The 24,424-nt window shown below is 47.3% G+C and overlaps 1 long non-coding RNA gene across 2 annotated transcripts in view; it reads left to right on the forward strand.

Annotated features, from left to right (window-relative positions):
• The window catches only part of LOC135191643 (uncharacterized), a 41,516-nt gene that overhangs the window by 9,378 nt on the left and 7,714 nt on the right, over positions 1–24,424 (forward strand). Inside the window, exon 3 of one of the 2 annotated variants that reach the window (XR_010308860.1) lies at positions 22,867–23,006. The exons of the other annotated variant lie outside the window; for it this stretch is intronic. This is a non-coding gene — a long non-coding RNA (uncharacterized LOC135191643). Of the gene's footprint in view, positions 1–22,866; positions 23,007–24,424 lie in introns of those variants that run through there. 2 annotated transcript variants of the gene reach the window in all.

The following is a 24,424-nucleotide window of genomic DNA, read 5'->3' on the forward strand; positions in this document are numbered from 1 at the left end:
AAGGGAAGGAGCAGCACACAGAAAAGGCTTTAATGCTTCCATGTAACACTGTGAAGGGTTTTTTTTACTGCACTATGAACAACATTCCTCGTGTTGGGTTCAGAAAAATCCCCAGCACTAAATTCAACAGATGCCAAATTTGAAGAGCTGAAGTGGGAAAAGAGGAGGTCTCCCCAGATTCTATGCAACCTAAGGCCCAAGCAGAGGTTTTAACTGAAGCTGGCTGGAGTATGCCTGCAAAATGAGGAGTGTGTTTGCCTTGCCAGCTGTGCAACAGGGATTTGCTGAGAGCCTGGAATGGAGTTTGCTGCCAGTGGCAAGTTACTCTTTGTGTATTCTGCTTTCCAGGGAATGCTCTGTATGACATCCCTTCCTGCAAAGAAGTCTCCTGCTTTTGTGCCAATGTTTTTCATCTTTAGTTGAAAGTGTTACAGCTTTTCCTAGCAGAAAGCAGACACAGACCCTGGAGCAACTGCAGTTGCAAGGACATTAACAGGGAATCTGTTCTCAATCCCTTTTTCATTGAAGTCTGGCAGCTGGGAATGCCCAAAGCTCACTTTTCATAGAATCATAGAATCAACCAGGTTGGAAGAGACCTCCAAGATCATCCAGTCCAACCTAGCACCCAGCCCTGTCCAATCAACCAGACCATGGCACTAAGTGCCTCATCCAGGCTTTTCTTGAAGACCCCCAGGGACGGTGCCTCCACCACCTCCCTGGGCAGCCCATTCCAATGCCAATCACTCTCTCTGTGAAGAACTTCTTCCTAACATCCAGCCTATACCTACCCTGGCACAACTTGAGACTGTGTCCCCATGTTCTATTGCTGGTTGCCTGGGAGAAGAGGCCACCCCCCACCTGGCTACAATGCCCTTTCAGGTAGTTGTAGACAGTAATAAGATCACCTCTGAGCCTCCTCTTCTCTAGGCTAAACACCCCCAGCTCCCTCAACCTCTCCTCATAGGATTTGTGCTCCAGGATTACTGCAAGTTCTCTTGTTCCTAACAACAATTTGTGTTCACATGTTCCATAGCTCCATAATCTGCTTACAACCATTTCCAGCACTTAATTCCCCAGGTCTTGCTATCTGTTGTGTGCACAACAACAACCATTTGTGCTGAGCTTTGTGTTCTCTCGCAGAGATTTATGAGGTGGACAAGGAGCCTTCATTTTTCACAGAGGTTTAAGTGATACTTTTATTTGGCTTCTGTATAATTCAGAATTGTCACTATGTGGTGGTTCTTAGAGCTTAGCCTTTTCCAGGAAATCAAGTGGGTTTAGTACAGATCTTTCTGAACAAGAACATAATATTCTGGTTTATCATGTGAATCCTGACTTCTTGGAAAACACCAAATGCCTGGTACCTAATTCATGCTCTAGGAAGAACTCTCCCCAGTATTTATATCTGCTGCTGTGTTGTGTTAGAGAATAAACAGGAACATCATTTCTTACTCACTTGCAAGAGGAGAGCTCCTGGAGTGCTCTTTTTCTCAAATTCCAGGCCATGATAAATTTGTGGACCCTGCAAATGTCCCAGGCCCTGCTAGAATCTGAGTCCAGAGTGTTTTGTCAGTGCAAAGTGTGGAACTGAGCTGCTCTGTGTGTAACACACACATTTCAGTCACACAGGTTACTAAGGGTGTGTGTGGATCCAAGCCTACATCTGTTGTTTTTCAGTCCTGCTTTCAGACTATAATGAATTTGTGAACCCTGCAAATGTCCCAGGCACTGCTAGAATCTGAGTCTGAGTCCAGAGTGTTTTGCCAATGCAAAGTGTGGAACTGAGCTGCTCTGTGTGTGCTGCCCCATGCATAATACACACATCAGTCACACAGGTTACTAAGGGGGTGTGTGGATTCAAGCCTATATCTGTTGTTTCTCAGTCCTGCTTTCAGGCTCTAATGAATTTGTGAACCCTGCAAATGTCCCAGAATGTAAGTCAGAGTCCAGAGTGTTTTGCCAATGCAAAATGTGGAACTGAGCTGCTCTGTGTGTAACACACACTTACTTCAGTCACACAGGTTACTAAGGGTGTGTGTGGGCTCAAGCCTATATCTGTTATTTTCAGTCCTGCTTTCAGGCTCTAATGAATTTGTGAACCCTGCAAATGTCCCAGGCACTGCTAGAATCTGAGTCCAGAGTGTTTTGCCAATGCAAAGTGTGGAACTGAGCAGCTCCGTGTGTAACACACACTTACATCAGGCACACAGGTTACCAAGGGTGTGTGTGGGTCCAAGCCTACATCTGTTGTTGTTCAGTCCTGCTTTCAGTCTGCAAAACGATCTAGCTATTTCTGCAGGCACTTATGTCCTTGCACATATAAGTGGGGGGCAGGATGGAAGAGAGGATTGTCCATTAGTCCCATGTTCACTTCAGCCAGGAGCTGCTTCAGACTCTCGTTCCTGAATGCCAATGAGGTCTGAGCAGAGATCTGTCTGCAGGGCATGACTCAGTCCCTGCACGTTACTTTGCATTCGGAATGAAACTCTTTGGACCCTGCTTTCCCAGAAGAGCTCTTGCTGTTGTCATTCCTCTAGCTTCAGCTGTGGGAAAAGGAGCTGGCCTGCTCTCCCCAAATGTGAGAACACTCAGGTCCTGCGTTGCTCCAGCACCCTCTACAGCTGGTGCTGTCACTCAGCTGCTCAGCAGGAGCTGTTTGGCCTCTACATCTTCTTGACACTTCAGTCCTGGAAGAAGAAAGAACAACAATCCTCCTCTCTTGGCAATTCCCATTTGTTGGTTGAGGCAGCCACCTTTAACCTTTATAAAGTCAACATCTCTTAGTCACTTCTTCTGTTGAGTGGAAAAAAACCCAGCATGGATGGAAGCAGTTTTTGTAATGAATGCTCCCATCGTGACCTGGAGGCTGCAGAGTGGGGGACTCTGTCAGGTCAGTCTGTGACACCCCCAGGAAAGCATTTCTCAGCCATCTCAGGGACTGAGAAGCCTCTGAGCTCTGGCTCACCATGAGACCTTACACAGTAATTTGCAGACCTTGGTGACACGAAAGGACAGAAGCTGCATCCTGTCTTCACTTCCCCAACCCCAGGCTCAGCAAAGAACAGCCTGAACCACCTCACACCACTTTTGATTCTCCCTGGTACTTCTCTTGCACCAAGGTAAAAAGACAATGTCCCAGCTCTCCTCACTGATGTAGTCACTGCCTCATCCAACTGTTGGAGTAGATGAGAAAGCTGATGGTCAAAAAAGTGAAGTCTGCAGATGCTGTAGAAGCAACTGGCAACATTATTTGGGCTCTGGGGAAAGAACCTCTGGCAGAGAGACATGGACAATATCTTGTGCCTACAGAAAACTGACATGAAACTCTCAGAAAAAGTGGTAATGCTGTCCTTGAAAGGGGGAAGTGAGTGAATTCCAGAGTGGGTAGCTGAGCACATACTTTTCTTGTACCTTGGATCTGTTCCTGTCCAGTTGGGGTTTTCTCATGCAATCTGTGTGATGGTTTGGGTGTTACCCACACCCCCCACTTTGTAAAATCACTCAGACTAGACTTAGCAGCTCTGGAAATTGAATGAAGCTTTATAGTTGCAGCTTAGCACAGTATACAAGCAGATAGCTAGAATCTATGCAGCTATAGACAGAAATATACCAGATAAAAGGTAATACAGAAACACAACAGCCCTCCCAGAAGCCCCAGGAGGGGCTCCCAACCACCCTACCACCTTCCTCCCACTCCTCTACCTTACCCTAGATCTTGCCTTATCACAGTATCACACACAGTATCATCAAGGTTGGAAGAGACCTCATAGATCATCAAGTCCAACCCTTTACCACAGAGCTCAAGTTATGTTTAAGGTAGTTTTGAAGATCATCCAGGGGGGTTAGGAAGCAGATGGATTAGTCACACAGATGGCAGGTTAGGTTAGAGAGAGAAGTTCAGCCCAAAGGCCAGACAGTGACTGTGCTATCTATGTTTATTCTTGTTCTCATCCATCTCAGCAAGCCTATGAGTGCAGCAGACATCACCATTGTTTCCTTTTCACAGCCTGTGATCTAGTTCTCCTCACTAAAATATCCCAGCTAGGCTCAAACTAGCACAGTCTGTTTAAAATAAAGGGAGGTTTGGTTTCTATTATTGAGAAACTAATATGAATGAAAGTATGTTAAGTCTGGAGACTTAACAATGTTGAGACTCTCAAGAGCCTAATTGAGACTTAACAAGGGGCAAATTGTGTGCCACTGTTTCAGCAGCTGTGTGCTAAGCTGTGCTAAAGGAGCAAAGATCTCTGCCTGCAGTCCAGGCATCAGCTTCTGTGTTTGTTGCTTGTCTCTTGTCTGTCTTTCTTTTTTTTTCCCTGGCTTTGAGGCCCAGTGCCATGTAAAGATGAGGAATATGCCTCCCCTGCATGGTCATAAAAGCAAGCAGCATCTCAGCTACAGCATTAATCCTTGAGACAGGAAAGACCATTTGCCAATTCCTTTGGCAAATCATCCTTTTTAACGTAGTAACTTCTGCCTTTACATTGTGTGTGATGCTGTGGCTGTTGCATGAAGAGCTGACTGCACTGAAGGAGGTGCAAGGCACCAGAGACACTGTTAAATCAAGGATGTTTCTTAAGGACCAGTTAAAGAGTTTGACAGGCAAATGTTTTGAAAAGTACTGAATTAGCTCAGCTTTTGGCAGATTGCAAAACTCATCTGTGTGATGGTTTGGCAGTTACCTGCCCTTCCACACTGCTGACATCACCCAGACTAGACTCAGCTGGCTGGAGGTTAAGGGATGAAGCTTTATATTCACAGCTTAGCACAATGTACAAGCAGATAGTCACAATCTATACAGCTAGAGACAGAAATATACAAGTTAAAAAGGTAGTACAGAAACACAACTCCCCTCCCAGAAATCAGAGCCCCCAGGAGGAGGTCCCAACCACCCTTCCACCTTCTTTCCACCCCTCTACCTTACTCCAGGCTATACCTTACATGCAAGGTGAGTTTGGAGGATCAGCGTGATGGTGTGGGTGTTACCTGTCCCCCACACTTAAGAAGATCACCCAGACTAGGCTCAGCAGCTGGAAAGTAAAGAATGAAGCTTTATATTCACAGCTTAGCACAGTGTACAAGCAGATAGTCACAATCTATACAGCTAGATACAGAAATACACAAGTTAAAAGCAATACAGAAACACAACTCCCCTCCCAGAAACCAGAGTCCCCAGGAGGGGCTCCCAACCACCCTTCCACCTTCTTCCCACCCCTCTACCTTACCCCAGACTTTCCCTTATGTTCAAGGTGAGTTTGGAGGATTGGCCAGAGGGTTAGGAAGCAGAAGGATTAGTTAGGCAGCAAGTGTGAGAGAGAAGTGCATGCAGCCCAGAGCTCATAGAATCAAACAGGTTGGAAGAGACCTCCAAGCTCAGCCAGCCCAACCTAGCACCCAGCCCTGGCCTATCAACCAGACCATGGCACTAAGTGCCCCAGCCAGGCTTCCTTTGAGCACCTTCAGAAACGGTGACTCCACCACCCCCCTGGGCAGCCCATTCCAATGCCAATCACTCTCTCTCTGAAGAACTTGCTCCTAACATCCAGCCTAGACCTGCCCTGGCACAACTTGAGGCTGTGTCCTCTTGTTCTGTTGCTGGTTGTCTGGCAGAAGAGCCCAACCCCACCTGGCTACAGCCTCCCTTCAGGCAGTTGTAGACAGCAATGAGACCTGCCCTGAGCCTCCTCTTCTGCAGGCTGCACAGCCCCAGCTCCCTCACTTCATCATGTGTATTGAAACTGAAGCCTCTGATGGATGCAGATTCTGCCTGCTTTTGAGCACAGAGGTTGTGCTGCCCTTGCTCTTGGTGGGTTTTTAGGTAGCCAAAGCCTTGAGCCATACATTCTTTATTCTGTTAGCTGATAACCTGTCCTCCAGGATGTTAATTCCAAATGAGTGATTTCTAAAGCAAATTCAGAAGTTGTTTCCCAAAGGCTGCTTTTCATACTTTTAGAGTATCAGGGAGAAAATTAGGAGATGCTATGGGACCATTCTATGGACCTACATGGGAAAAGTATGTTTAGAAAGAGAGTAGGACTGACAGAAGTATTTGTTTGGGTAGTTGTTTTGATAGTTTGAGTTGTCGAGATGGTTTCCATGAGGATTTGCAAGGCACCATCTCATCAACGTAGAGTGGAAACAAAATGCAATGATTCTCCATACACCAGTGTAGTCTGAAGCCTTCCACAGTCACTGCTCAGTGGCTAATCAGGAGTATCTAAACCCATGGCTTTTTGTTAGGCCTTTTGTTTCTGTAGAAATAATGTGGTCCATGAGTTGGCACTCAGGACTTGTATTGTCTTCAGTAAGTTTGCAGATGACACCAAGCTAGGAGCAGGTCTGCATCTGTTGGAGGGTAGGAGAGTTCTGCAGAGGGACCTTGACAGGCTGGATGGGTGGGCAGAGGCCAAGGGGATGAGTTGAACAAGGATAAGTGCAGGGTTCTACACTTTGGACACAACAACCCCAAGCAGCACTACAGACTGGGGACAGAGTGGCTGAGAGCAGCCAGGCAGAGAGGGACCCGAGAGTACTCGTAGATAGTGGCTGAACATGAGGCAGCAGAGTGCCCAGGTGGGCAAGAGAGCCAATGGCATCCTGGCCTGGCTCAGGAGCAGTGTAGCCAGCAGGACAAAGGAGGTTCTTCTTCCTCTGTGCTCAACACTGCTCAGGCCACTCCTTGAGTGCTGTGTCCAGTTCTGGGCTCCTCGATTCAAAAGAGATGTTGAGGTGCTGGAACATGTCCAGAAAAGGGCAAGGAAGCTGCTGAGGGTCCTGGAGCACAGCCCTGGTGAAAGAGCAGGTCAGGATTTTCCTAGCGGTAGTTCCATCTCCTACCACGAGGTGGAGACATCTGCCCGCAGCTCTCGGCCGCTTCTTGGGTCTTAACTCTCCCGTTGAAGCTAAGGTTTAAATGAAGCACTTCCCTCTTCCTCCTCGCCGTTGGGATTACATAACGCATGCAGCTATTTTATCTACAAACTCTATTATTATTATTGTTATGTTTTACATTCTGGAAAACAAAACAAAACAAAACAAAGACAAAAAACAAACAAACAAACAAAAACCAACAAAAACCAACCAACCAAAAAAAGCTGCTGAAGGTGTCCAGAGAAGGGCAGCAAGGCTGGGGAGGGGTCTGGAGCAGAGCCCTGCCAGGAGAGGCTGAGGGAGCTGAGGGTGTGCAGCCTGCAGCAGAGGAGGCTCAGGGCAGAGCTCATTGCTGTCTGCAGCTGCCTGCAGGGAAGCTGCAGCCAGGTGAGGTTGGTTTCTTCTCCCAGGCAAGCAGCAACAGAAGAAGGGGACACAGCTTCAAGCTGTGCCAGGGCAGGTTGAGGCTGGATGTTAGGAGGAAGTTGTTGGCAGAGAGAGTGATTGGCATTGGAATGGGCTGCCCAGGGAGGTGGTGGAGTCACCATTCCTGGAGGTGTTGAAGCCAAGCCTGGCTGGGGCACTTAGTGCCATGGTCTGGTTGATAGGCCAGGGCTGGGTGCTAGGTTGGACTGGCTGAGCTTGGAGGTCTCTTCCAACCTGTTTGATTCTCTGATTCTATGAGTTGTAGCAGCTGTCCACCACTGCTGGGTGGATGTGACCATTTTCTTGTCATTTTGCAATGTTCATCCTGCAGAGAGGCTGGTAAGATTTGGCTGCATAGCCTCCAAGCTGCACTTGAGAACCCAAGAGCATGTTTTCAAGCTGAGCAGCAAGTAAAATTGTAACTCCTTTCCATCTAGCAAGTTCACACGTAAGATTATGAGGTCGTTAAAAAAATCCCAGTGGGACCAATTCATTTAGGGAAGATCAATGCCACAGTGTTCAGTTAGCAAAAGCAAACAAGCTCAGGTGCCTGACACTACAGGTAATGGCAAATCACTGCTTTAGACAGGGTGGTAGTTCTGGACTACTCAAGAGAGAAACCTGGAGACTTGTTTTTTCCAGCAGTGAAACAAGGGCAAGCCCAGGAGCTGGTGCACTTTCAGGCTCCTTGAGTTGTGTGTCAGCACTGGGTCCAGGGATAAGATTCTCCACAGCTTTGCTGAATTTGTGCCCCCTTCTTCCCAGCTGCAACCTTTGCTTCATGTATCCTCCTTTGGGTTTGTTTTATGTTTACAACTTAGCCTCTCCAGTGCCTTTCAGCAGATTCTAAGTGTGTTTGCCAGACTGTTGTCTGGGAGTAAGGGAAGGAGCTTTTATTGTTGCTTGTCATGGGACTGTTGCTGTTGTGGGATCTATGCATCTGAGGGACAAAAGCTTTTGCTAGAAGGTGACTGTGACAATCACTCCTGTGGTTTATTGCTTGAAGACAGTGAGGCACCATTTGGTTCCTGCTGTGAGTCAGACAGGGTTTAAAGAGGGGGAAAATTGATTTTCACTTTTTCTCCTCTTGCTCTTTTCGGTTCTATGTATGGGAGATAAAAAGAGTTTCTGGTGGGTGTCTTGTTTTTAAAGTGTCAAGCAAGTGGCTCCCCCCAAAACATACACATTTGAAGGTCAGGGGAACTGAAATGACATTTGTTAACACCTGCACTGACATGCAGAACCTGACGTGCCAAAGAAGAGGAGCTGCATGGGATAATGATGCTACAGTTTGGGTTAGAACAGAGGATCTGTGTTACACCAGAGTAAGGCCAAAAGGCAATTGCAAAAGACAGTCCAGAACAAGGAATGGCCAAAGAACAGAGTGGTGCAGTCAGCAGCAGCAGCAGGTGCTAAGGAAGGCTGTAAGCAGAAGGCTGTCATGTCATTTCTGGAAGGGTAGGGACTGGACCTTTGTGCAGCCTTTCCCATTAGTTGCAGCAATCTGCACCCAGATTTGGTTTTGAGGAAACCATTATCCTTTCCAGCTTGGGTTGCTTGGTTTGGTTGGTTTTACTTGTGGAAAATTCACATGCAAAGTTCCCACTGTCTTGACTCCTTCTGCAGTCCCCTCCACAGGACTGTAGCTTGGTAGCAGGGATTCCCAGCTGGCACACTCCCTCCTAATAGCCAAGGCAGTTTGCTGGAGTGGCCTCTGTGGTTGCCATGACAGTGACTAGCAGGATCATAACACAAAGGTGAGGAGCCTGTGATTTGAAGGAGGCCTCATGTAGAGTTTGATTGATAGAAAAAGTGATTTTTAGCTTGGTAAGAAAGAGTGTGAGCAGCAACTCCACTTGCCCCTCACTGAGTTCCCAAGGCCCTAAGCCCTCTTGCAAATCAGGAGGTATTTGCCTAGAAGCTATGAGAAAAGAAGCTTATCAACCCCCCCCAATAAATACTTCAGTTTCTCTCTGAAGAATTGCAAATTGCAAAAGAAGAGCTAAAAATGGGGCAAAGAGGAGCAGTTGATCCACCCACCCCAAAATGTACATTATACTGTGACTGCTGCTGGCAGGGTTACACATTCTGATGTTTGCTTTCTCCTCTGTCTGCTGTGTGCTTGGATAAGCTCAGCAGTCTGAGAGCTCTCTTACTTTTGTAAAGAGCAGCATGCTACTCCAGCAAAGATTTCAGTCTACACAAAGGACAAGCTTTTTGGACAGGATTTGACAAGGTTATTTGCCAAGGGGTAATGAGTTTAAACTGGCAGAGGGGAGATCCAAACTAGATCTTAGGAAAGGTTTCCTTATAATGAAGGTGGTGAGACACTGGCACAGGTTGTCCAGGGAGGTTGGGGATGCTCTCTCCCTGGAGGTGTTTGATGAGGCCTTGAGCAACCTGTTCTAGTGGGAGGTGTCCTCGCCTATGATGGGGGTTTGGAACTGGATGATCCTTGAGGTCCCTTCCAATCTAAACCATTCTATGATTTATTTGCCTGTTGGCCAGTCTTGCAGTCTCTGTGCCTCATTAAGAAGAGCTACAAGTCTCCAGGTTGCCACAAAGTGCTGTTTGTTCCAATTTCCATTGTTCTAATTTCAATGGTTCTAATTTCTGGGCTCCTCAATTCAAGAGAGATGTTGAGATACTGGAACATGTCCAGAGAAGGGCAACGAAGCTGGAGAGGGGCCTGGAGAACAGCTCTGTGAGGAGAGGCTGAGGGAGCTGGGGGTGTGCAGCCTGCAGCAGAGGAGGCTCAGGGCAGAGCTCATTGCTGTCTACAACTACCTGAAAGGAGGCTGTAGCCAGGTGGGGTTGGGCTCTTCTCCCAGGCACCCAGCAACAGAACAAGGGGATACAGTCTCAAGTTGTGCTGGGGGAGGTCTAGGCTGGGTGTTAGGAGGAAGTTGTTGGCAGAGAGAGTGATTGGCATTGGAATGGGCTGCCCAGGGAGGTGGTGGAGTTGCCGTAGCTGAAGGTGTTTAAGCCAAGCCTGGCTGGGGCACTTAGTGCCATGGTCTGGTTGACTGGATAGGGTTTGGTGATGGTTTGGACTGGCTGAGCTTGGAGGTCTCTTCCAACCTGGTTGATTCTATGATTCCATGATTGCACAGTTTCTTCTTGATCATTTGCTTTGTAGGGGACTCATAAGATATAAAACTACCTCTACTGTACTTGCTGCCATTACCAAACCTGTTCCCCATGGGAGTCCCTAGGCTGCAAGAGTATGGTGAGTCTTACCAGAGATGACAACTCTGCCACTGGTTTTCAATGGCTGTAGCAGTCCAGTTCTCAAATCAGCTGAGCAGCTGCTTCAGTCACTGTGCTGGTTTGAGGCTAACTGGAATAGTTTAATGAGAAAAATTAGATGATAGGCTGTGAAAAGAAAACATTGGTGATGTCTACTTCACTCAGAGGCTTGCTGAGATGTGTAAAAACAAGAACACAAACATAGATAAGACAGAGTGTGTGTGTCTCTGTTGGAGTCTGTGTTCCTCCTTGGACTGCTTCTGTGTAACTAATCCTTCTGCTCCTAACTCCCCTTGCTGATCCTCCAAACTCATCTTGTGTGTAAGGCATACTCTGGGATAAGGTAGAGGGGTGGGAAGAAGGTGGAAGGGTGGTTGGGAGCCCCTCCTGGGGACTCTGGTTTCTGGGAGGGGAGTTGTGTTTCTGTATTGCTTTTAACTGGTGTATTTCTGCATAGAGCTGATTGGTACCCACCTGAACATGAGCCAGCAGTGTGCCCAGGTGGCCAAGAGAGCCAGTGGCATCCTGGCCTGCATCAGGAATGGTGTGGCCAGCAGGAGCAGGGAGGTCATTCTGCCCCTGTACTCTGCACTGCTTAGACCACACCTTGAGTACTGTGTTCAGTTCTGGGCCCCCCAGTTTAGGAGGGACATTGAGATGCTTGAGTGTGTCCAGAGAAGGGCAACGAGGCTGGGGAGAGGCCTTGAGCACAGCCCTACGAGGAGAGGCTGAAGGAGCTGGGATTGGTTAGCCTGGAGAAGAGGAGGCTCAGGGCAGACCTCATTGCTGTCTACAACTACCTGAGGGGAGGCTGTGGCCAGGAGGAGGTTGCTCTCTTCTCTCAGGTGGCCAGCACCAGAACAAGAGGACACAGCCTCAGGCTATGCCAGGGGAGATTTAGGCTGGAGGTGAGGAGAAAGTTCTTCCCTGAGAGAGTCATTGGGCACTGGAATGGGCTGCCCGGGGAGGTGGTGGAGTCGCCATCCCTGGAGCTGTTCAAGGCAGGACTGGACGTGGCACTTGGTGCCATGGTCTGGCCTTGAGCTCTGTGCTAAAGGGTTGGACTTGATGAGCTGTGAGGTCTCTTCCAACCCTGATGATACTGTGATACTGTGATATTGAGACTATCTGCTTGTACATTGTGCTAAGCTGTGAATATAAAGCTTCATTCCTTAGCCTCCAGCCAGCTGAGTCAAGTCTGGGTGATTTCATCAGAGAGGGGGAGCAGGGAACTCCCAAACCATCACAAGCAAGAAGTCAGAATGTTTTGATAGGTCTAACAGAATATTCCCATTACCAACCTGTGGAGTTCCTAGAGAGAAAAAGGAAGGGGAAATGTCAGCAGAAATACTTTCATCATCTTGCTAGTGTTGTTTCAGGCCTGCAAGATTATCTCAGGTATTTAGGTCAGTAAACTGTGGGAAAGAAAGTTGGAAAATATGCTTGTGTTGTGCCTGTGTTAAATGTTGGCTGTACAGCTGCAGTTAGCTTGGCAGTGTATCACAATGATGATTCTTCTTTTCACTTGGTGTCAGTCACAGTTTCTAGCCATGAATTACCCAAATAGAATCAGAATCAGTCAAGGTTGTAAGGGACCACAAGGATCATGTAGTTCCAACTCCCCTGCCATGGCCAGGGATACTCTACCCTAGAGCAGGTTGGTCAGAGCCTGATCCAGCCTGGCCTTAAACACCTCCAGCCATGGGGCCTCAACCCCCTCCCTGGGCAACCCATTCCAGCCTCTCACCACTCTCCTGCTCAACAACTTCCTCCTCACCTCTAGCCTCACTCTCCCCACCTCCAGCTTTGCTCCATTTCCCCCAGTCTTGGCATGCCCTGAGAGCCTCAGAAGTCCCTCCCCAGCTTTTTTTGTAGCCCCCTTCAGATCCTGGCAGGCCACAAGAAGGTCCCCTGGGAGCCTCCTCCACTCCAGCCTGCACAGCCCCAACTCTTTCTCATAGGGAAGGTGCTCCAGCTCTCTGAGCATCCTTGTGGCCTGAATTTTTAACCTGGGAAGGAATCATAGAATCAAACAGGTTGGAAGAGAGCTCCAAGCTCATCCAGCCCAACCTAGCACCCAGCCCTACCCAATCAACCAGACCATGGCACTAAGTGCCCCAGCCAGGCTTGGCTTCAACACCTCCAGCCATGGTGACTCCACCACCTCCCTGGGCAGCCCATTCCAATGCCAATCACTCTCTCTGCCAACAACTTCCTCCTAACACCCAGCCTGGACCTCCCCCAGCACAACTTGAGACTGGTTTCACTAGAAAAGGTGAAGCACAGGGGCCTGAAAGTCAAAGATATTATTTCTGTGTGGTGACTGAGTTACCACAATGCTGTAGACAGTTCATTTTGAACCAAATTTTCTATGCCCCTATAGCTGGGAGCAGATCTTCAGAAGAGCACAACCCTCAACATAGGTTGCTCTATCAAGTCCTCTATTTTGCCAGGGTTCTATGTCACTAGAAGCTAATAGCAGTAGAAAACTTGTAGGACTTATGGACTTCTGTTCAGTTTTATTCTGCTCTTCCAGCCTAATGGACATAGGAAATGGCCAAAATTAAACTCAAATTGACATTAAATTCATACTTTAAATTGGTTCCCATTTGAAAATACCTTAAGCTAGATCCAATTAGCAATTACCACTTAGTTATTGTGAACAAGTAGAATTCTAATTAGGCTGATTTGAGCCTCAGCTACCCCCTCAGACTGGCTTGGCAATTAAGGTGCTACTTGTACTAGTAATTATGGTTTACCATGAAATTACTCTCCCTTCTCTCCTCTCCCCCCCCCTGAAAACCATTGAATTATCCATGAGTGGAATTATATTTATCACAGGACTCTCTGCAGTAGAGACTTTGCAAACAAGTACAAACAATTAGAAACCCACTCAGAATGCTGTGGCAGCACAGTAATTAGGGTTTGAAGACACAAGTTTTTGCTGAAGACAAGTCTCCTGGGCTGTCTTGCAAGAGGAGCTGCAAGTGCCTCCAGCAGCATCCTGTCCCTGACTCTCATGGTGCCCTTGCAGGTGCAGCAGAAGGAAGGATGCAGAGGATAGTCTGTTCTCTCCCTGTGATCCTACAGTAACCAGTCAGCCAGGCCATGCCATTAAGTGCCCCAGCCAGTCTTTTCTTGAACACCTTCAGGGACAGCAACTCCACCACCTCCCTGGGCAGCCCATTCCAATGCCAATCACTCTCTCTGCCAACAACTTCCCCCTAACATCCAGCCTAGACCTCCCCCAGCACAACTTGAGACTGTGTCCCCTTGTTCTGTTGCTGGTTGCCTGGGAGAAGAGACCAACCCCACCTGGCTACAGCCTCCCTGCAGGTAGTTGTAGACAGCAATGAGGTCTGGCCTGAGCCTCCTCTTCTGCAGGCTGCACACCCCCAGCTCCCTCAGCCTCTCCTCACAGGGCTGTGCTCCAGGCCCCTCCCCAGCCTTGCTGCCCTTCTCTGGACACCTTCCAGCACCTCAACATCTCTCTGCAATGGAGCAGCCCAGAACTGGACACAGCACTCCACGTGTGGCCTGAGCAGTGCTGAGCACAGGGGCAGAAGGACCTCCCTTGTCCTGCTGCCCACACTGCTCCTGAGCCAGGCAAAATGAACCCCAGAAAGGTGGAAGCCAGGGAAATAACTGCCTGCCTTTCTTATATCTGCAAGAGACTGACTTTGTGTCAGGGCAAAAAGGGAGAGAGTTGTAAAGACTTTGTTTTTTCTGCTGGCAGAGCATTGATAGAACAGCAAAGTTTGCTGGCATACTCTGGAAGAAGAAATGTGCTGCTGTAAAATGGAAGTTGGAGATGTTCTGTGTCAGTTCATGTGTTTTCTTTTCCCCTTTCTTTGGTAACATACCATCTTCTGCATTCCAATCTTCAGCCTAAGGCAACTCTTGTCTTTTTTTTTTTCTTTCACTTAGACATGATTTTGATCTTGCAAGGTCTTGATAATACAGTGAGGAATGCAATTAAAGGCTGGGCTGCAGGATCGATTGACTTCTGAACGACTGCAAATAATTAAATCACAATTTTAATTAAGGCTGCTTGGCATTATAAGGACAAAGAGAAGCAACAAATTGGCTTGGGCCAGTTTACAGAGTGTGTAATTCACAACAGGTTCACAGCAGCAAACTGTCAGCACAATAATTTGTCTCCCTGCCTGTAAAACCGTGGCGAGCAGTAGCAATCTAGGATGCAGACAGCACAGAATAGAACATTTGGATCATAGCAATTCAAACTACCTGTTTTAAGTTAGACAGCTGAAAAAAATAGACTCCAGCCCACACATTGTGGCCTGGCACAGAGTAGCATCCAAAGATGAATGCAGCTGATGAGATTAATTTGTTGGGCCCTTACTTATCACCTACAGACTGAGGCTTCCTATATTATGAGATCATTTCCTGATGCATGCACAACATGCTATTTCAGCTTGGCTCCAGCTAAACAGGGCAATTTGCTGTGGCCAGAAGGGGCCAGAATTATCACCAGATTGCATTATTAAAATGGTCTCACACTTAGTTCAGCCATTTGACTCCTGTGTAGTAGGTCTTCTAAGGATGGCATGTGAAAAGTCTTTCTTTCTGGCCAGGCTCATGCCTGTCACTTTTTTTCCCCCTCCTCTTTGACATTTTAAGGATGGGAAATTCAAAAGCTCAGGTGCAGAATTTTCTTGTTTGGACTTATCTGTGTGCTGGAGTCTGTTTGAGCTTCTTCTCTTCACAAAGTCTTAGTGTAATCTATAGTCTGGCTGCAAGGAAAAGGTGTCCAATGCTGCATGAACTGTTCTGCATGGGGAGTGTTCCCCAGGTGAAGGCAGTACAAGGAGCAGAGCTAAGACACTCAATGTGGCCAGGCTGGCATACACCACAATATCCTTAACTACTTTTCTGAGCAAAGTGGACCTTTGGGCAGGGTTGTGCCAGTGGCTTTAACAAGTACTTCAGTGAGTAGCAGTTTAATATGATTCTTTTAAGGGTAGCCAGCATTCTCCACTTGGAAAGAACATTCTGGTAGTCCTTGCAGGAATCCAGCACATCCTACTGATCTTCAGTAGCCAGAGTCAGTCAGACATACCTGCAAAACCTGCTCCATCATTTGGCTCCAGCAGGCACAGGAAGCTCTGGCTGCATCTACTAATTAGAAGGAAAATGTCTCACAATTAAGTTTGTTGTAAACAGAGTTCAGTTTATTGGTTTTTAACTTAAAGGATAGGATCTGTGGGGCTCCTGACTCCAGCTGCTGGCATACTGTGCCCATGAAGATAGAGCAGCACCTCTAATGAACAGCTTATTGACCAGAAGTGGATTGTGTTTGGCAGTGTCACTCACAACACAACACTATCTATGCCCTCCTTCTCTTTTCAGTCAAAATTCATCTTGCCTGTAAAATACTACCAGGAATCAAAGCATTTTCAGAGAGAAGGTTTTTCTGCATGAGTGTTAGAATCATAGAATCAAGCAGGTTGGAAGAGACCTCCAAGCTCAGCCAGTCCAACCTAGCACCCAGCCCTGGCCTATCAACCAGACCATGGCACTAAGTGCCCCAGCCAGGCTTTTCTTGAACACCTCCAGGGATGGTGACTCCACCACCTCCCTGGGCAGCCCATTCCAATGCCAATCACTCTCTCTTCCTATCATCCAGCCTAGACCTGCCCTGGCACAACTTGAGGCTGTGTCCCCTTGTTCTGTTGCTGGTTGCCTGGCAGAAGAGGCCAACCCCCACCTGGCTACAGCCTCCCTCCAGGCAGTTGTAGACAGCAATGAGGATCAAGATTGTGTCTAGTGTCCAGAGCAGTTCTGAGTACTCTTAAGGCACATTTAGAATGGTAATCAGATTTCAAAGAAGGATGAGCAATTTGGGTGTATTGAACCCCTTAGTATTTAGCTATGTGATATGAAAATAAGACATTGCACTAGTGGTGGTTGAAGTTCATGGAATATCTTGCATTACAGGATCACAGATCACAGGATGTTAGGGGTTGGAAGGGACCCAAGGAGATCATTGAGTCCAACCTCCCTGCCCGAGCAGGACAATGCTATCTAACACAGGTCACAGAGGAACACATCCAGACAGGATAATGACATCTGTATTGATGCCATTATCTGCCTGCAGCACATCCCCAGTATTTCTAGGACCCCTCTCTAGGCATGTCTTTGCTCTTGAAACGTTGTTCTTGGATATACATTTCAAACCCAGTAGTCAATGGCTCCTTGTGAACCCAGTAACTCAACTCTCTGCAGCCCTACAAACGGAGGCTGATTACCCACCAGGCTCACATGTGCCTGTGTTTTTGGTTTGCATTGTTATACACATAGCTGCCCAGCCCTGAGAGCAAGATGAAATGCAAGGCTTTGAAGTGCAGGAAGGACAGCAGGAGTGACTGACAGCAGCAAACCTGCGAGACCGCTTGAGACGGCTTTAATTTATTTGCAGAGCATGCATATGGAAGGGTCCTCACCTCCTGGTTTGGTAATGATAAATGACAAGATGTCAACAGTTATTAATTAAACTGCCTGCCCTAGCAATGTACAGGATGATAAGGCCTAAGAAATGTGCAGCATTCCTTCCACCCCATCATGAGAATGGGGCCCCTCCACTGTTCTCTGGCACCGCAGAGGTTACCCGAAAGCATCAGTGTTCCAGGGCAAGCTGGCTACCTAGTAACAGCCTGAACACAGGGCCCTAAAAATTGAAATCCTCTCACATGTGATGTGCAGTAATTAAACTCCAGCATTCCTTCTGCAGGAAATGTTTCTCCTGTGTTGTTCCCACAGATTGTGCTACAACAACAATTTTAGCCCCGTGAGCTATTAACCAATCCTAAAGGGATTTTCTCAGCCTGCTTTCACTCAAGGATCAAAGGCAAAAATGTTGTGTTTCTTTTCTTGCCAGGTATTGTAATTTAGAGTACAAAACACCAAGTGTACACAGGACTTAAGGCAAGTCAGTCAAAGAGAAGGGACTTGGGGTAGGGGAGTAACTCAGAACCCATTTCAGCTTTTCTCCTTTGACCTGCCAGTATTCCAGCTGCCTCAGATTTTCACTTGCCCTGCAACTGCAATGCATTTCATTCTATTCTGCTTTCCTGTCACATTGATATCCTTTATGTATGTGCTACTTGGAGCTCATCATGCCTAGCTATTGCTTAATTGCTCAGAATTTAAGATATGCCAAATTTCTCACCAGATTACTTGCCTGGTGAAGCCTTGGGTTTAATTTTAGATTGCCTTTTGACTTTGATGTTGTGTAAGAATAGCCTGCTGAGCTGACTCAGCTGCCTGATACAAATGGTGATGAGTTTTGTCTGTATTTTCTGCATAGAAAGAGTGAGTAGAATCATAGAATCAGCCAGGTTGGAAGAGACCTCCAAGCTCAGCCAGTCCAACCTAGCACCCAGCCCTAGCCAATCATCCAGACCATGGCACTAAGTGCCTCATCCAGTCTTCTCTTGAACACCTCCAGGGACAGTGACTCCACCATTTCCCTGGGCAGCCCATTCCAATACTGAGAGTTAGCTCTCAGTGTTGCAAATAACAGTTATTAATCATTATTAGTTAGAATGGACTAGGGAAGCCTCTCCAAGAGTTATGTTTCAGTGGCCTTAAACACTGTACTAAGAATGCTTAAACACTGACAAAGAACTGAAGTCCTCTTAACTTAACACTGGTGTTAACATACAAGGTAAAGGAAGCTCTCTGAATTAGCCAGTACTGTTAGAGGTCCTGCAGGTCTGAGCTTTGCAGGTTTGTTCCATGTCCAGCCATCACACAAGCAAGCTGTCTGCTCCTTACACAGCCACAGTATTGCACAACTGCTGATTGGGAAGGATTGTTTGAAATCATCTGGTCCAAACACCTGGCTCCAGCAGGGTTAGCTAGAGAAGGCTGCCCAGGGCTCTGTCCACTCAGGTGTTGAGTACTTCTATGGATGGAGGTTCTACAACCTCTCTAGGTGGTTTCTTTCAGTGTTTGACCATCCTCACTGTATTCATAGAATCAGTCAAGGTTGGAAGGGACCACAAGGAGCAGCCAGTTCCAACCCCTCTGCCGTGGGCAGGGACACCCTACCCTAGAGCAAGCTGCCCACAGCCTCAGCCAGCCTGGCCTTAAACACCTCCAGCCATGGGGCGCAACCCCCTCCCTGGGCAACCCATTCCAGCCTCTCACCACTCTCCTGCTCAACAACTTCCTCCTCACCTCCAGCCTCACTCTCCCCACCTCCAGCTTTGCTCCATTCCCTCCCAGTCCTGGCACTCCCTGATAGTCTAAACAGTCCCTCTCCAGCTTTTTTATAGCCCCTTTCAGGTCCTGGAAGGCCACAAGAAGGCTCCCACCTGAGAGCCTCCTCTGCTCCAGCCTGCACAGCCCCAACTCTTTCAGTCTGTGCTCACAGCAGAGCTGCTGCAGCCCTCTCAGCATCCTCCTGGCCCTGCTCTGGACACACTCCAGCATCTCCACATCCCTCTTGTAACAGGGGCTCCAGAGCTGGATGCAGTATTGCTACTGTGGACTCAAAATGCAGGACAATAAAAGTTTATCATTATTCTCTCCTTGTAATCAGCAGCCAGTTGAAGAGTGAATTATTTCAGTTGCACAGTGATAAGACTTAGACATAGAACCAACATCCATGCTGACTAGAGACACACTTTTGGTCCCTGCCCAGCACAGTGAAGAGGCTTGTGGCATCTGCCTATAAAATTGTCTTTATACTCAACCAGTACACAAAACCAGACTGAAAAGTTTGGCTTTTGATTCTGCAAGCACCACTAGTGCTGCATGAACTACTCCTATGAAGGGTAGATACCTCTCCAGGAGCACAGCATGCAGGCCTACAGCTGTCTAACAAGCAGCTTTAAGGTCACAAGTAGTAATCTGTGCACCCTGTGAGCTGCACAGAAGCCCATTCTATACTCTGGGAATAGCAGAGGGTGAGTGGAAAGCGCTCTGAGAATACAAAAAGAAGATCTTTTTAAGATCATTGATTGAAAAATGTGATTCTTGGCTGTGATTCTGACATGAGGGGGGTGACAGTGTAAGCTAGCATGGAGAAGCTTAGACATAACTGTAATAGGAATCTTGTATACCTATACCTGCCATTGCCCCAGAGACCCCCCTCCCCCCCCCCCCCATTAACCTCCTATAGTCACTTAGGTGGTTTTTGCATGAATGCTCTTAGGCTCCTGTCCTTTGCACTGCTCGTGAGCCTTCTGTTTGCCTCCTACATAGCAGAGCATTCTATGTAAGGAGAGGCTGAGGGAGCTGGGGGTGTGCAGCCTGCAGCAGAGGAGGCTCAGGGCAGATCTCATTGCTGTCTGCAGCTACCTGCAGGGAGGCTGTAGCCAGGTGGGGTTGGCCTCTTCTTCCAGGCACCCAGCAACAGAAAAAGGGGACACAGCCTCAAGTTGTGCCAGGGCAGGTCTAGGCTGGCTGTTAGGAGGAAGTTCCTGGCAGAGAGAGTGATTGGCATTGGAATGGGCTGCCCAGGGAGGTGGTGGAGTTGCTGTCCCTGGAAATGTTGAAGCCCAGCCTGGCTGGGGCACTTAGTGCCATGGTCTGGTTGATTGGCCAGGGCTGGGTGCTAGGTTGGACTGGGTGAGCTTGGAGCTCTCTTCCAACCTGCTTCATTCTGTGATTCTATGATATATGTCAAGAATTTAATTTCACTGTTTGCAGAGAAATACAATTCAAAACCATGGGTTATGATCTCTGTGTGTAACATGTCCTTCAAAATGATAGTGCTGTATTCCAGTAACTAGAGGGTGACTGCTACTGACCAGTGCAGAATTACATACTTGAGAGCTGTGCAGTTTAACAGTAAATGGGATTGTGAACTGAGCTCATTGCTCATAAGTAAACTGTTCAGACTGTGCTGTAAATCAGTTACATACACTTTTGATGGCAGCTTTGGGGTTTCAAAGGTTGGTCTCTTCTCCCAGACAACCAGCAATAGAACAAGGGGACACAGTCTCAAGTTGTGCCAGGGGAAGTATAGGCTGGATGTTAGCAGGAAGTTGTTGGCAGGGAGAGTGATTGGCATTGGAATGGGCTGCCCAGGGAGGTGGTGGAGTCACCATCCCTGGAGGTGTTCAAGCAAAGCCTGGCTGAGGCACTTAGTGCCATGGTCTGGTTGACTGGATAGGGCTGGGCGCTAGGTTGGACTGGCTGAGCTTGGAGGTCTCTTCCAATCTGCTTGATTCTATGATTCAAGAATGCCAAAATAATGAAAAACCAACTAACATCCTTAAATTCCAGACAAGTAACATTTCCAACTAGAAGAAAGGGACATGTTTGAGCAGACAGTGCTTCTATCCTGAAATGATACCAATTTCCCCTGGGAGGATCTCCAAGCTGCTCATTCTTGTCTATAACCAAACTACACTGCCTTGAACACTTGCATTTATTAACACTTTTCACTCCACAAAGTACCTTTGCTCTGTGCAATCCTATTGCAAGGGCAACTCCAAGGAATAATCCTTATGAGTGATTGTTAGCTCTAGGCTAAAAAGAGGATCCCTCACACCTCAAATTATTCAGAGACCCATGAAGTGATGACCAGGCTGAAATGTGATTTGCATTTTCTCAACCCAATGGAACTCTGTGCAATTGTCTCTCCTCTCTGTCCCCCAAGTAATGATTTCCTGATAGTGCTACTTTTGTTTCTAGACATGAGGAAATTAATCACAGAATCACACAATTGCCAGGCTGGAGAAAGACTTAAGATCATTGAGTCCAGCCATGACCCATCATAGAAGCAAGCAGGTTGGAAGGGATCTCCAAGCTCATCCAGTCCGACCTAGCACCCATCCCTGGCCAATCAACCAGACCATGGCACTAAGTGCCCCAGCCAGGCTTGTCTTCAACACCTCCAGGGATGGTGACTCCACCACCTCCCTGGGCAGCCCATTCCAATGCCAATCACTCTCTCTGCCAGGAACTTCCTCCTAACATCCAGCCTAGACCTGCCCTGGCACAACTTGAGACTGTGTCCCCTTGTTCTGTTGCTGGCTGCCTGGCAGCAGAGCCCAACCCCACCTGGCTACAGCCTCCCTGCAGGTAGTTGTAGACAGCAATGAGCTCTGCCCTGAGCCTCCTCTGCTGCAGGCTGCACACCCCCAGCTCCCTCAGCCTCTGCATGTTCTATTACACAGCTGCACAGGTCAGCCTGTTCCTGAGCCCAGTGACCCTTTTGGTGAAGAAATTTCCCCTAATATCCAATCTAAACCTTCCTTGGCATAACTTGAGGCCATTTCCTCTCATCCTGTCACTTGTTACCTGTGGAATGAGTGAAAGCTTTCTGCTTCTTAGCACCACTCTTAATCTGAAGAACAATTTTGGAAGAAAATGATCACTTTTTCTCGTGCTAATTGGACTAGAAGAAAATAAGGCCCTGCAAATAGCAAAACCCTCCAAATGGGAGAGTAATTACCTTAAATTAAGCCTTATTTCTGGTCATAAAAAAAAAAACCCAACCCAACAGACAACAACCACCACCCAATTCTAAAAGCATGTTGTGCAGACTGGAAGCATTAGAGTTAAATACTCTCCATATTATAGTGAAAGGGAAGGAAATAGGCAGGAGGAAGGAAGGAAGAAGAGATTAGAGAATCTGGCAGATGTAAATAGCCTCAGAGGAGCCACTATGTCCCAAAGCCTCTCCTAAGGGAAGTTTTTACACCAAAGAATCTGGTAGCTTGAATGAAGAATGACATAACTTATTTATCTAGCCAGAACTGAGCTGTTTGCTTAAGACATTGAAATAACCTCATGCCACAAGCATTAAATTGTTGGTGAAGTGATAAAGATGTCTGTTTAATTTAGGGGCTTGACAACCACGGGATAAATACACTTTTGTTTCTTGGGTTGGGAGTATATTTAAATTGCCTGGAAAGCTGTGAACAAGAAAGCTTGAGGCTGAATGTAGGAGTCTTTAGTAGGAGGATGTGTGACTTTGGACTTGTAACTCAGAGTCAGAGCTGCTGCCCTTTGAGATGAAGATGTTGGTGTGAGCACCAAGCACAGACCACACAGAATCATAGAAACAGTCAGAGTTGGAAGAGACCACAAGGATCAGCCAGTTCCAACCCCTCTGCCATGGGCACCCACACCCTACCCTAGAGCAGGCTGCCCACAGCCTCAGCCAGCCTGGCCTCAAACACCTCCAGCCATGGGGCCTCAGCCACCTCCCTGGGCAACCCATTCCAGCCTCTCACCACTCTCCTGCTCAACAACTTCCTCCCCACCTCCAGCTTTGCTCCACTCCCCCCAGTCTTATCACTCCCTGACAGCCTAAAAAGTCCCTCCCCTGATTTTTTGTAGGCTCCTTCAGATACACCTTGGATGCTGTGCAAATTCCTAAGAAAGGGACAATTTCAATCTGAAGTACTGTGCTGAAGTACCAATGCAGCCCCACTAATATCCACTGGAATCTGAGTAGCCTATGTACAGCACAAGAGAGATTCACATCACACACACTAATATCTGCTGGAATCTGAGTAGCCTATGTACAGCACAAGAGTGATTCACATCACACTTACTAATATCTGCTGGAATCTGAGTAGCCTATGCACAGCACAAGAGTGATTCACATCACACACACTAATATCCACTGGAATCTCAGTAGCCTATGCACAGCACAAGAGTGATTCACATCACACACACTAATATCCACTGGAATCTGAGTAGCCTATGCACAGCACAAGAGTGATTCACATCACACACACTAATATCCACTGGAATCTGAGTAGCCTATGTACAGCACAAGAGTGATTCACATCACACACACTAATATCTGCTGGAATCTCAGTAGCCTATGGACAGCACAAGAGTGATTCACATCACACACACTAATATCTGCTGGAATCTGAGTAGCCTATGTACAGCACAAGAGTGATTCACATCACACACACTAATATCTGCTGGAATCTGAGTAGCCTATGTACAGCACAAGAGTGATTCACATCACACACACTAATATCTGCTGGAATCTCAGTAGCCTATGTACAGCACAAGAGTGATTCACATCACACACTAATATCTGCTGGAATCTGAGTAGCCTATGTACAGCACAAGAGTGATTCACATCACACACACTAATATCTGCTGGAATCTGAGTAGCCTATGTACAGCACAAGAGTGATTCCCATCACACACACTAATATCCACTGGAATCTGAGTATCTTATGTACAGCACAAGAGTGATTCACATCACACACACTAATATCTGCTGGAATCTGAGTAGCCTATGGACAGCACAAGAGTGATTCACATCACACACTAATATCCACTGGAATCTGAGTAGCCTATGTGCAGCACAAGAGTGATTCACATCACACACTAATATCCACTGGAATCTGAGTAGCCTATGTACAGCACAAGAGTGATTCACATCACACACACTAATATCTGCTGGAATCTCAGTAGCCTATGTACAGCACAAGAGTGATTCACATCACACACACTAATATCTGCTGGAATCTCAGTAGCCTATGTACAGCACAAGTGTGATTCACATCACACACACTAATATCTGCTGGAATCTGAGTAGCCTATGTACAGCACAAGAGAGATTCACATCACACACACTAATATCTGCTGGAATCTGAGTAGCCTATGTACAGCACAAGAGTGATTCACATCACACACACTAATATCTGCTGGAATCTCAGTAGCCTATGTGCAGCACAAGAGTGATTCACATCACACACACTAATATCTGCTGGAATCTGAGTAGCCTATGTACAGCACAAGAGAGATTCACATCACACACACTAATATCTGCTGGAATCTGAGTAGCCTATGTACAGCACAAGAGTGATTCACATCACACACACTAATATCTGCTGGAATCTGAGTAGCCTATGTGCAGCACAAGAGA

Source organism: Pogoniulus pusillus, chromosome 40 (genome assembly GCF_015220805.1).
Source record: "Pogoniulus pusillus isolate bPogPus1 chromosome 40, bPogPus1.pri, whole genome shotgun sequence".
In the NCBI taxonomy this organism is placed as follows: domain Eukaryota; kingdom Metazoa; phylum Chordata; class Aves; order Piciformes; family Lybiidae; genus Pogoniulus; species Pogoniulus pusillus.